Source organism: Triticum urartu, chromosome 1A (genome assembly GCF_056163025.1).
Source record: "Triticum urartu cultivar PI428250 chromosome 1A, HENAU_Tu73, whole genome shotgun sequence".
NCBI classification, from domain to species: Eukaryota; Viridiplantae; Streptophyta; class Magnoliopsida; order Poales; family Poaceae; genus Triticum; species Triticum urartu.
The window spans coordinates 88,295,631-88,309,950 of NC_141873.1; positions in this window are offsets into that span (position 1 = coordinate 88,295,631).

Sequence of the window (14,320 nt, forward strand, 5' to 3'; positions counted from 1 at the left end):
AAGATTTTTTATGTCTTCAATTAAGGATTCAGATCGAGTCATTTCAGCACCTAACAGATCATCGCTTCTGTCTAACAGTTTTTGAATATGTTCCATAGCTTTCTGTTGTTCAGTTGCAATTTTAGCAAGTGTTTTGTAGCTGGGTTTTGAACCACAATCAGAGTCATCGTCACTAGATGTTTGATAGTGAGTAGTGCGTGTGTTTACCTTGGCACCGCGTGCCATGAAGCAGTAGGTAGAAGCGGAGTAGTCCTTGTCATTTGCATCGGTGTCGATGATGAAGTCATTGTCTTCAGTGTTGAAGATGGACTTGGCAACGTATGCTGTAGCCAGACTTGCGACGCCTGAATCGGACTCCTCCTCAGACTCCACCTCCGCCTCCTCAGAAGCGGACTCCTCCTCTGAATCCATTTCCTTGCCAACAAACGCACGTGCCTTGCCATATGAGCTCTTCTTGTGTGATGAAGACTTTGAGGAAGACTTGGAAGAAGACTTTGAGTATTTCTTCTTCTTCTTGTCGTCAGAGTCATATTCCTTGCTCTTCTTCTTTTTGTTCTCATTGTCCCACTGTGGACACTCACAGATGAAGTGGCCAGGTTTCTTACACTTGTGACATGTTTTCTTCTTGTAGTCGTGAGCAGAAGCTTCATCATTCCTTGAGCTTGATCGGGAAGACTTTCTGAAACCTTTCTTCTTGGTGAATTTTTGGAACTTCTTCACAAGCATAGCAAGTTCCCTTCCAATGTCTTCAGGATCATCCGAACTGCTGTCAGATTCTTCTTCAGATGAGGAGACAACTTTTGCCTTCAAGGCACGAGTTCGCCCATAGTTTGGACCGTAGATATCTCTTTTCTCAGAAAGCTGAAACTCATGTGTGTTGAGCCTCTCAAGTATGTCAGACGGATCGAGTGTCTTGAAATCAGGACGTTCTTGAATCATCAGGGCTAGGGTGTCAAACAAACTATCAAGTGATCTCAGTAGTGTCTTGACAACTTCATGTTTGGTGATCTCAGTAGCACCGAGGGCTTGAAGCTCATTTGTAATGTCAGTGAGTCGGTCAAATGTGAGCTGGACATTCTCATTGTCATTTCGCTTGAAGCGGTTGAAGAGGTTGCGAAGGACACTGATTCTCTGATCTCTCTGGGTTGAGACGCCTTCATTGACCTTGGAGAGCCAGTCCCAGACCAGCTTAGATGTTTCCAAAGCACTCACACGGCCATACTATCCTTTGGTCAGATGACCACAGATGATATTCTTGGCAGTAGAGTCCAGTTGAACGAACTTCTTGACATCAGCAGCAGTGACACCTTCTCCAGCCTTGGGAACGCCGTTCTTGACGACATACCATAGGTCGACGTCAATGGCTTCAAGATGCATGCGCATCTTATTCTTCCAGTAGGGATATTCAGTTCCATCGAAGACGGGGCACGCAGCGGAGACTTTAATTATCCCTGCAGTCGACATAGCTAAAACTCCAGGTGGTTAAACCGAATCACACAGAACAAGGGAGCACCTTGCTCTGATACCAATTGAAAGTGCGTTATATCGACTAGAGGGGGGTGAATAGGCGATTTTTATGAAAGTCTTCAAAACATGGAAGTTATGAAGACAAACGATAGAAATAAACCTATTACCCTGCAGCGGAAGGTAGACTACACTAGGCAAGCCATAGTCAAGTATTCAATAGAGTGAAAGCACAATGACAAATAGTTCAATGTAGTAAGGATCAGGTAGGAAGATATTGTGAAGCCACACAGAACACGCAGTCACTCAGTGAAGACAAAAGATAGTGCGAACATACAATGACTTCACAAGGAGTAACAGTAAGTAAAGGGAAGGGAAGATGAAACCAGTGACTCGCTGAAGACAATGATTTGTTGGACCAGTTCCAGTTGCTGTGACAACTGTACGTCTGGTTAGGGCGGCTAGGTATTTAAACCTTAGGACACACAGTCCCGGACACCCAGTCCTGAACATGCAGCTCAGGACACCCAGTCCTCACCGTATTACCCTTGAGCTAAGGTCACACAGACCTCGCCCAATCACTCTGGTAAGTCTTCAAGGTAGACTCCCAAACCTTCACAGACTTCGTTCACCGGCAATCCACAATGTCTCTTGGATGCTCAGAACGCGACGCCTAACCAGCTGGAGGATGCACAGTCCTCAAGTGTAATAAGTCTTCAGATCACACAGACAAGAAGACTTAAGTGATGCCTAATTCTCTTTGGCTCTAGGTGGTTAGGGCTTTATCCTCGCAAGGAATTCTCTCTCAAAGGCTTCGAGGTGGGTTGCTCTCAAACGACAAAAGCCGTACTCTGAATCTGAGCAGCCAACCGTTTATGGTTGTAGGGGGTGGGCTATTTATAGCCACTTGGCAACCCGACCTGATTTGTCCGAAATGACCCTGGGTCACTAAGGAACTGACACGTGTTCCAACGGTCAGATTTCAAACTCACACGGCAACTTTACTTGGGCTTCAAGCAAAGCCGACTTGCCCGACTCTGGACAAGATTCGCTCTCAAAGTCTTCACTCGAAGACATAGGTTTTGTTTAAGCATCACTTCAGTCATTCTGACTGGTTCTCTTGGACCCCACTTAACAGTACGGTGGTTCCTATGACTCAACACAGAAGAAAGAGAACTACGAAAGATCTAAGTCTTCGAGCTCCATAGGCTTCATGTGGTGTCTTCTCTTGTCATAGTCTTCAATGTGAATATCTTCATATACCACCTTTGACTTCAATGTCTTCATACATTTTTAGGGGTCATCTCTGGTAGGAAAACCGAATCAATGAGGGACTTCTACCTGTGTTATCCTGCAATTCTCACAAACACATTAGTCCCTCAACTAGGTTTGTCGTCAATACTCCAAAACCAACTAGGGGTGGCACTAGATGCACTTACAGTGTCATGATGACATTCACCTGAAGATTTTCAAGGCACCTTTTGGGAACCCAGATTTTCTTCATAGGAGAACTGTTCCTGCAGTTAGTGCCAACATATCTAGCAAATACTTCACCATTCTGATTTTTGAACAGTTTATAATTGGAGTCAAATGACTCATCAGAAGAATATGAAGATTCACATGTAAAGCCAGATAAAGTAGATGGATCCACTGAAGGTCCCTTTGCAGCAACCCATGAGGTTTTGGGATACTGCTTAGGTTTCCAGTAGGTCCCATCAGCATTGAGTTTCCTCTCAAAGGCAATACCCTCTTTCCTAGGGTTCCTATTGAGGATCTGCTTTTTAAGCACGTCACAAAGAGCCTGATGCCCTTTGAGGCTTTTGTACATGCCTGTCATATACAATTCCTTCAGCCCTGCATCATCAGTGATACTAGCAATGTCCTCAGATGAGGAATTAGTGATAGCAGAGACAGTTGAAGAATTTGCAACAATGGAAGCATTTGAGCATTCAGGTGAAGAATTAGCAGTTTCATGTTCAATGCACTTCAAACATGGAGGAATAAATTCATCCTGAGTAGCGCTAATCTGTTGAGCAAGTAATGAATCACGCTCCTTCTAAAGATCTCCATAACTCACTCTTAACTGCTCAAGATCTTGCTTTCTTTGAAGAAATTCATAAGAAAGCTTCTCATGATCAGATAGGAGAGTGTTATGATGAACTTGAAGATTGTCAAACTTGGACTGAAGTCTCTGAAGATTTTCAGTCAAAATTTAGTGCGATCCATTTCCTCGCCCAACATATCATCGCTTTTATCTAGCATGTTTTGAACCTTTTCAAGAGCCTTTTGTAGTTTCACAGCAATCTTAGCAAGTTTAGAATAGCTGGGTTTGAGGTTTTCATCAGATTCATCCTCACTAGATTCAGAGGAGGGATATTTGAGTACCTTTGAGCCTTTTGCCATGAAGCAATAGGTGGGAGCGTAGTCCTCATCGCCGTCATCAGTAGTGTTGGGGAGGTCCTTTTCTTCAGAGTTGAAGATGGACTTGCTGACGAACGCGGTAGCGAGGGCTAGGCTCGCCACACCAGAGTCTGAATCCTCAGATTCCTCCTCTTCCTCATTTTCCTTAGATTCAGCCTCAGAGTCCATTTCCTTGCCAATGAATGCCCGAGCCTTCTTGGAGCTGCTCTTCTTGTGAGATGACCTTGAGGATTTTGATGATGAGGTCTTTGAAGATTTATTCTTCTTCTTTGAATCATCAGAACTATAATCCTTGTACTTCTTCTTCTTTGATTCCTTTTCCCATTAAGGACAATCTTGAATGTAGTGTCCGGGTTTCTTGCATTTGTGACAGAGTCTCTTCTTGTAATCATGGGATGAGGAATCTGATCTCAAGTCACCACTTCTTGAGGATTTACCAGAGCGACCACGTCTTGAGAACTTCTGAAACTTCCTCACGAGCATTGCTCCTGGATCAATTCTTCAGGGTCACCAAGGCTGCTACCAGAATCTTCACCTTCAGATTTAGACATTGCCTTGGCCTTCAAAGCTCGTGATCTACCATAACTTGGTCCATAGAGATCTCTCTTCTCAGCAAGCTGGAACTCATGAGTGTTTAGTCTCTCGAGGATATCAGCGGGATCAAGTGACTTATAGTCTCCATGTTCTTGTATCATCAATGCCAAGGTATCAAATGAGGAATCAAGCGATCTCAGCAATTTCTTCACCACCTCATGGTCGGTGATATCAGTGGCACCAAGTGCTTGAAGCTCATTTGAGATGTCAGTGAGGCGATCGAAGGTTTGCTGAACATTTTCATTGTCGAGTCTTTTGAAGCGGTTGAAGAGATTTCGAAGAACGTCAACTCGAGAGTCACACTGTGTTGAGACTCCCTCATTGACCTTGGACAGCCTGTCCCAGATAAGCTTAGCTGTCTCCAAAGCACTCACTCTGCCATACTGCCCTTTTCTCAGATGGCCACATATGATATTCTTCGCTTGAGAGTCGAGTTGCTTGAATCTCTTCACATCAGCAGCGTTGATGGTGGGAGTGACAGAGGGAACACCATACTCCACAACGTACCAAAGATCGTTATCAATTGCCTCAAGATGCATGCGCATCTTATTCTTCTAGTAGGGGTAGTCTGTCCCATCGAAGGTAGGACACCCAGCAGAAACCTTGATCATACATGCGGTCAACATAACTAAAACTCCAGGCGGTTAAACCAAAATCACACAGAACAAGGGAGTACCTTGCTCTGATACCAATTGAAAGTGCGTTATGTCGATTAGAGGGGGGGTGAATAGGCGATTTTTATGAATTCTTCACTAAGGAATTTCAGGGTGAGGAAATTCCTGAGTGAAGAACTACTTGCAGCGGAATAAGTACTTGCTACCTCTTGAGCACTGTGTTGGTTTTCCCCGAAGAGGAAGGGATGATGCAGCAAAGTAGCGTAAGTATTTCCCTCAGTTTTTGAGAACCAAGGTATCAATCCAGTAGGAGGCTACGCGCGAGTCCCTCGCACCTGCACAAAACAAATAAATCTTCGCAACCAACGCAAAATAGGGGTTGTCAATCCCTATAGGGCCACTTATGAGAGTGGGATCTGATAGATATGATAAGATAATATTTTTGGTATTTTTATGATAAAGATGCAAAGTAAAATAAAGGCAAAGCAAATAACAAAGGAAATAACTAAGTAGTAGTAGATTAATATGATGAAGATAGGCCCGGGGGCCATAGGTTTCACTAGTGGCTTCTCTCGAGAGCATAAGTATTCTACGGTGGGTGAACAAATTACTGTTGAGCAATTGACAAAATTGAGCATAGTTATGAGAATATCTAGGTATGATCATGTATATAGGCATCACGTCTGAGACAAGTAGACCGACTCCTGCCTGCATCTACTACTATTACTCCACTCATCGACCGCTATCCAGCATGCATCAAGAGTATTAAGTTAAAAACAGAGTAACGCCTTAAGCAAGATGACATGATGTAGAGGGATAGACTCATGCAATATGAAGAAAACCCCATCTTGTTATCCTCGATGGCAACAATACAATACGTGCCTTGCTGCCCTTACTGTCACCGGGAAAGGACACCACAAGATTGAACCCAAAGCTAAGCACTTCTCCCATTGCAAGAAAGATCAATCTAGTAGGCCAAACCAAACTGATAATTCGAAGAGACTTGCAAAGATAACCAATCATACATAAAAGAATTCAGAGAAGATTCAAATATTATTCATAGATAGACTTGATCATAAACCCACAATTCATCTCAACAAACACGCCGCAAAAAGAAGATTACATCGAATAGATCTCCACAAGAGAGGGGGAGAACATTGTATTGAGATCCAAAAAGAGAGAAGAAGCCATCTAGCTACTAACTATGGACCCGTAGGTCTGAGGTAAACTACTCACACCTCATCGGAGAGGCTATGGTGTTGATGTAGAAGCCCTCCATGATCAATGCCCCCTCCGGCGGAGCTCCGGAACAGGCCCCAAGATGGGATCTCGTGGATACAGAAAGTTGCGGCAGTGGAATTAGGGTTTTGGCTCCGTATTTGATCGTTTGGGGGTACGTAGGTATATATAGGAGGAAGGAGTACATCGGTGGAGCAACAGGGGGCCCACGAGGGTGGAGGGCGCGCCTGGTGGGGGTGGGCGCCCCCCTACCTCGTACCCTCCTGTTTTCTTTCTTGACGTAGGTTCCAAGTCTCCCGGATCATAATCTTCCTAAAAATCACGTTCCCGAAGGTTTCATTCCATTTGGACTCCGTTTGATATTCCTTTTCTTCTAAACCCTAAAACAGACAAAAAACAACAATTCTGGGCTAGGCCTCCGGTTAATAGGTTAGTCCCAAAAATATTATAAAAGTGGATAATAAAGGCCAATAATGTCCAAAACAGTAGATAATATAGCATGGAGCAATCAAAAATTATAGATACGTTGGAGACGTATCAAGCATCCCCAAGCTTAATCCCCGCTCGTCCTCGAGTAGGTAAATGATAAAAACAGAATTTTTGATGCGGAGTGCTACTTGGCATAATTTTAATGTAATTCTTCTTAATTGTGGTATGAATATTCAGATCCGAAAGATTCAAGACAAAAGTTCATATTGACATAAAAATAATAATACTGCAAGCATACTAACAAAGCAAATTATGTCTTCTCAAAATAACATGGCTAAAGAAAGTTATCCCTACAAAATCATATAGTCTGGCTATGCTCTATCTTCACCACACAAAATATTTAAATCATGCACAACCTCGATGACAAGCCAAGCAATTGTTTCATACTTTTGACATTCTCAAAACCTTTTCAATTTTCACGCAATACATGAGCGTGAGCCATGGATATAGCACTATAGGTGGAATAGAATGGTGGTTGTGGAGAAGACAAAAAGGGGGAAGATAGTCTCACATCAACTAGGCGTATCAACGGGCTATGGAGATGCCCATCAATAGATATCAATGTGAGTGAGTAGGGATTGCCATGCAACGGATGCACTAGAGCTATAAGTATATGAAAGCTCAAAAAGAAACTAAGTGGGTGTGCATCCAACTTGCTTGCTCATGAAGACCTAGGGCAATTTGAGGAATCCCATCATTGGAATATACAAGCCAAGTTCTATAAGAAATATTCCCACTAGTATATGAAAGTGATAACATGAGAGACTCTCTATTATGAAGATCATGGTGCTACTTTGAAGCACACGTGTGGTAAAAGGATAGTAACATTGTCCCTTCTCTCTTTTTCTGTCATATTTTTTTATTTGGGTCTTTTCTCTTTTTTATGGCCTCTTTTCTTTCTCCTTTTTTTATTTGGGCTTCTTTGGCCTCTTTTATTTATTTTTCGTCCGGAGTCTCATCCCGACTTGTGGGGGAATCATAGCCTCCATCATCCTTTCCTCAGTAGGATAATGCTCTAATAATGATGATCATCACACTTTTATTTTTCTTACAACTCAACAATTACAACTCGATACTAAGAACAAAATATGACTCTATGTGAATGCCTCCGGCGGTGTACCGGGATATGCAATGACTCATGAGTGACATGTATGAAAGAATTATGAATGGTGGCTTTGCCACAAATACAATGTCAACTACATGATCATGCTAAGCAATATGACAATGATGGAGTGTGTCATAATGAATGGAACGGTGGAAAGTTGCATGGCAATATATCTCGGAATGGCTATTTTGAGGAAGGTATATGGTGGGTGTATGATACCGGCGAAAGGTGCGTGGTATTAGAGAGGCTAGCAAAGGTGGAAGGGTGAGAGTGCGTATAATCCATGGACTCAACATTAGTCATAAAGAACTGATATACTTATTGCAAAAATCTACAAGTTATCAAAGCAAAGTATTACGCGCGTGCTCCTAGGGGGTAGATTGGTAGGAAAAGACCATCGCTCGTCCCCGACCGCCACTCATAAGGAAGACAATCAATAAATAAATCATGCTCCGACTTCATCACATAACGGTTCACCATACATGCATGCTACGGGAATCACAAACTTCAACACAAGTATTTCTCAAATTCACAACTACTCAACTAGCATGACTTTAATATCACCATCTCTATATCTCAAAACAATTATCAAGTATCAAACTTATCATAGTATTCAACACACTCATAAGAAAGTTTTATTATTAATCTTGCATACCAAGCATATTAAGATTTTAAGCAAATTACCATGCTATTTAAGACTCTCAAAATAATCTAAGTGAAGCATGAGAGATCAATAGTTTCTATAAAACAAATCCACCACCGTGCTCTAAAAGATATAAGTGAAGTACTAGAGCAAAATTATATAACTCAAAAGATATAAGCGAAGCACATAGAGTATTCTAACAAATTCCAAATCATGTATGGCTCTCTAAAAAAGTGTGTACATCAAGGATGATTGTGGTAAAATAACAAGCAAAGACTCAAATCATACAAGACGCTCCAAGCAAAACACATATCATGTGGTAAATAAAAATATAGCTCCAAGTAAAGTTACCGATAGAAGTAGACGAAAGAGGGGATGCCTTCCGGGGCATCCCCAAGTTTTGGATTTTAGGTGTCCTTAGATTATCTTGGGGGTGCCATGGGCATCCCCAAGCTTAGGCTCTTGCCCCTCCTTGTTCCATAATCCATCAAATCTTTACCCAAAACTTGAAAACTTCACAACACAAAACTTAAAGTAGAAAATCTCGTGAGCTCCGTTAGCGAAACAAAACAAAAGATCACTTCAAGGTACTGTAATGAACTCATTATTTATTTATATTGGTTTTATACCTACTGTATTCCAACTTCTCTATGGTTTATAAACTATTTTACTAGCCATAGATTCATCAAAATAAGCAAACAATACACGGAAAACAGAATCTGTCAAAAACAGAACAGTCTGTAGTAATCTGTAGCTACCGCAAGATCTGGAACCCCAAAAATTCTAAAATAAACTTCTGGACTTGAGTAATTTATCTATTAATCATCTTCAAAAAGAATTAACTAAATATCACTCTCCAAATAAAAATTACAGAAGTTCTTGTGAGCGCTAAAGTTTCTGTTTTTTTACAGCAAGTTCAACAAGACTTTCCCCAAGTCTTCCCAACGGTTCTACTTGGCACAGACACTAATTAAACACAAAAAACGCAACCAAAACAGAGGCTAGATAAATTATTTATTACTAAACAGGAGCAAAAAGCAAGGAATAAAAATAAAATTGGGTTGCCTCCCAACAAGCGCTATCGTTTAACGCCCCTAGCTAGGCATAACAATCACGAATAGATCTAGGTATTGCCATCTTTGGTAGGCAATTCTTCAATGAGGTGATAACCCATAAGTATAGGGGATCAATTGTAGCCTCTTTCAATAAGTAAGAGTGTCGAACCCAACAAGGAGCTAAAGGTAGAACAAATATTCTCTCAAGTTCTATCGACCACCGATACAACTCTACGCACGCTTGACGTTCGCTTTACCAGAAACAAGTATGAAACTAGAAGTACTTTGTAGGTGTTTTTGGGTAAGCTTGCAAGAAATTAAAGATCACGTAAATAAAAGCTAGGGGCTGTTTAGATAAAGACACAACTAAATTAGTTTTAGTAAAGAGCTTTTGTCAACAAGAAGGTTATTTGTCCCTAGGCAATCGATAAGTAGACCCGTAGTCATTATTGCAATTTTATTTGAGGGAGAGGCATAAGCTAACATACTTTATCTACTTGGATCATATGCACTTATGATTGGAACTCTAGCAAGCATCCGCAACTACTAAAGATTCATTAAGTTAAAACCCAACCATAGCATTAAAGCATCAAGTCCCCTTTATCCCATACGCAAACAACCTACTTACTCGGGTCTATGCTTCTGTCACTCACGCCACCCACCATAAGCAAATCATAAGCATAATGCAAACCCTACAGCGGGAATCCCTCACGCTTGCGCGACACGGAGAGCACCATAGGACAGCACCAATAATAAAACATACAACTCAAACCAATCACGATCATCAAATAGCCATTAGGACAAAACAGATCTACTCAAACATCATAGGATAGCCATACATCATTGGGAAATAATATATAGCATTAAGCACCATGTTTAAGTAGAGATTACAGCGGGTAAGAGAGAGGTTACACCGCTGCATAGAGGGGGGAAGAGTTGGTGATGATGGCGGTGAAGTTGTTGGTGAAGATGGCGGTGATGGTGATGGCCCCGGCAGCGCTCTGGCGCCACCGGAAGCAAGGGGGGAGGGGCCCCCTTATTCTTCTTCCTTGACATCCTCCCTAGATGGGAGAAGGGTTTCCCCTCTGGTCCTTGGCTTCCATGGTGTGGGAGGGGCGAGAGCCCCTCCGAGATTGGATCTATCTCTCTGTCTCTCTCTGTTTCTGCGTTCTCTTCTGGCTCTGTTTCACCGTTTCGTGTATATATGGAGATCCATAACTCCGATTGGCCTGAAACCTTCGCCGTGATTTTTTTTCCGAATATTAGCTTTCTTGCGGCAAAAGAAGAGCGTCAACCGCCTTACGATGGGCTCACGAGGTAGGGGGTGCACCCTAAGGGGGGCGCCCCCCTGCCTCATGACCACCTCGGGCACTGGTTCGCGTTGATTTTCCTTCCGAATTTTCCATATTTTCCAAAAATAAGCTCCGTCCGTTTTTATCCCGTTTGGACTCCGTTTGATATGGATATTCTGCGAAACCAAAAGCATGCAATAGACAGGAAATGGCACTGGGCACTGGATCAATATGTTAGACCCAAAAATAATATAAAAAGTTGCCAAAAAGTATATGAAAGTTGAATAATATTGGCATGGAACAATCAAAAATTATAGATACAACGGAGACGTATCATGAGGCATCTACCATCTTTAGGAATTTCTTTCTTTTTATTGATTATCAAACTTTTAGGCACAAGATCGAAAAATTCATTTGTAACAAATGGCTCCTTAATGATAGCAAAAAGATTGGGATGAACACTTATAGATTTGAGATCCGCATTTTCCTTACTAGATGATTCACCCTTATTTTTAGGAACGTACATAAGCTTGGCAACTTTAGTGGAAGGACTTGGAGTATTCTTTACAGAAGAAAAAGCGGTTCCCAAGTTGGTAATAATATTCTCAAGTTTATCGATCCTAACAGAATCGTGATTTATTTTCTCATTAACTATGGGTTCCTTTTTTTAATATCTTTCAAAGTAACTCCTACTTTAGATCCATATTCAGAGATTCGGCTATGGATCTTTTTATCCAAATTTTCAATTAACTCTACGGTCGCAACCTTATTTTCAATAATCTCAAGCCTTTGCATTACATGCTCCAAAGCTAATATAGTTCCATTAACCAAGAGAGGGGGTGAGCCAAATAAATCTAACATAGCATTATAAGAATCAAAAGTATGGCTACCCAAAAAGTTCCCTCCGGTAATAGTATCAAGAACATAACGGTGCCAAGGAGTAATGCCTACATAAAAATTGCGAAGGAGAATGGTAGTAGATTGCTTCCTAGTAGATCTATTTTGAGCATTGCAAATTATATACCAAGCATCTTTTAGATTTTCACCCTCCCTTTGCTTAAAATTTAGAATTTCATTCTCGGGAGACAACGAAGAAGATAAGGGACTAGCCATAACGACAAGCAAACAAACTAACACACAAGCAAACAAAAAGCAAGCGGGCAAAAAGATGCAAATAGAGAGGGAGGATAGAGAGAGAGGGTGAATAAAATGGCAAGGGTGAAGTGGGGGAGAGGAAAACAAGAGGCAAATGGCAAATAATGTAATGCGGGAGATAAGGGTATGTGATGGGTACTTGGTATGTTGACTTTTGCGTAGACCTCCCCGGCAACGGCGCCAGAAATCCTTCTTGCTACCTCTTGAGCACTGGGTTGGTTTTCCCCGAAGAGGAAGGGATGATGCAGCAAAGTAGCGTAAGTATTTCCCTCAGTTTTTGAGAACCAAGGTATCAATCCAGTAGGAGGCTACGCGCGAGTCCCTCGCACCTGCACAAAACAAATAAATCCTTGCAACCAACGCAAATAGGGGTTGTCAATCCCTATAGGGCCACTTACGAGAGTGAGATCTGATAGATATGATAAGATAATATTTTTGGTATTTTAAAGATAAAGATGCAAAGTAAATAACAATGGAAATAACTAAGTAGTAGTAGATTAATATGATGAAGATAGACCTGGGGGCCATAGGTTTCACTAGTGGCTTCTCTTGAGAGCATAAGTATTCTACGGTGGGTGAACAAATTACTGTTGAGCAATTGACAGAATTGAGCATAGTTATGAGAATATCTAGGTATGATCATATATATAGGCATCACGTCCAAGACAAGTAGACCGACTCCTGCCTGCATCTACTACTATTACTCCACACATCGACCGCTATCCAGCATGCATCTAGAGTATTAAGTTCATAAAAACAGAGTAACGCCTTAAGCAAGATGACATGATGTAGAGGGATAGACTCATGCAATATGAAGAAAACCCCATCTTGTTATCCTCGATGGCAACAATACAATACATGCCTTGTTACCCTTACTGTCACCGGGAAAGGACACCGCAAGATTGAACCCAAAGCTAAGCACTTCTCCCATTGCAAGAAAGATCAATCTAGTAGGCCAAACCAAACTGATAATTTGAAGAGACTTGCAAAGGTAACCAATCATACATAAAAGAATTCAGAGAAGATTCAAATATTATTCATAGATAGACTTGATCATAAACCCACAATTCATCGATCTCAACAAACATACCGCAAAAAGAAGATTACATCGAATAGATCTCCACGAGAGAGGGGGAGAACATTGTATTGAGATCCAAAAAGAGAGAAGAAGCCATCTAGCTACTAACTATGGACCCATAGGTCTGAGGTAAACTACTCACACTTCATCGGAGAGGCTATGGTGTTGATGTAGAAGCCCTCCGTGATCGATGCCTCCTCCGGCGGACCTCCAGAACAGGCCCCAAGATGGGATCTCGTGGATACAGAAAGTTGTGGCGGTAGAATTAGGGTTTTGGCTCCATATCTGATCGTTTGGGGGTACGTAGGTATATATAGGAGGAAGGAGTACGTCGGTGGAGCAACAGGGGGCCCACGAGGGTGGAGGGCGCTCCTGGTGGGGGTGGGCGCGCCCCCCTACCTCATGCCCTCCTGTTTTCTTTCTTGACGTAGGGTCCAAGTCTCCCGGATCATAATCTTCCTCAAAATCACGTTCCTGAAGGTTTCATTCCGTTTGGACTCCGTTTGATATTCCTTTTCATCAAAACCCTAAAACAGGCAAAAAAAATAGCAATTCTGGGCTGGGCCTCCGGTTAATAGGTTAGTCCCAAAAATAATATAAAAGTGGATAATAAAGCCCAATAATGTCCAAAACAGTAGATAATATAGCATGGTGCAATCAAAAATTATAGATACATTGGAGACGTATCAGTACTCAGAAGTAAACATAACAGTGCATGAGCATGGTCTTCATGAAGAAATGAAAACAAGCATAGAGTACAGAAAGCGTAAACACAGGATAACATAGGATAAAGACAAACTGACTGAAGAAATTGAACTGAGGAAATAGAGAAAGTCTTCAGTCAAAGTCTTCAAATAGATATGAACAAGCACATAACACAGAAATGAGGAAATGGAAGGGTTGAGGAAATGGAACCAGGTAGCTTGGTGAAGACAATGATTTGGTAGACCAGTTCCAACTGATGTGACAGTTGTACGTCTAGTTAGGGCGGCTAGGTATTTAAACCTGAGGACACATAGTCCCAGACACCCAGTCCTGAACACGCAGCTCAGGACACTCAGTCCTCACCGTATTCCCCTTGAGCTAAGGTCACACAGACCTCACCCAATCACTCGTGGTAAGTCTTCAGGTGACTTTCAAACCTTCACAGACTCGGTCACTCGGTGATCCA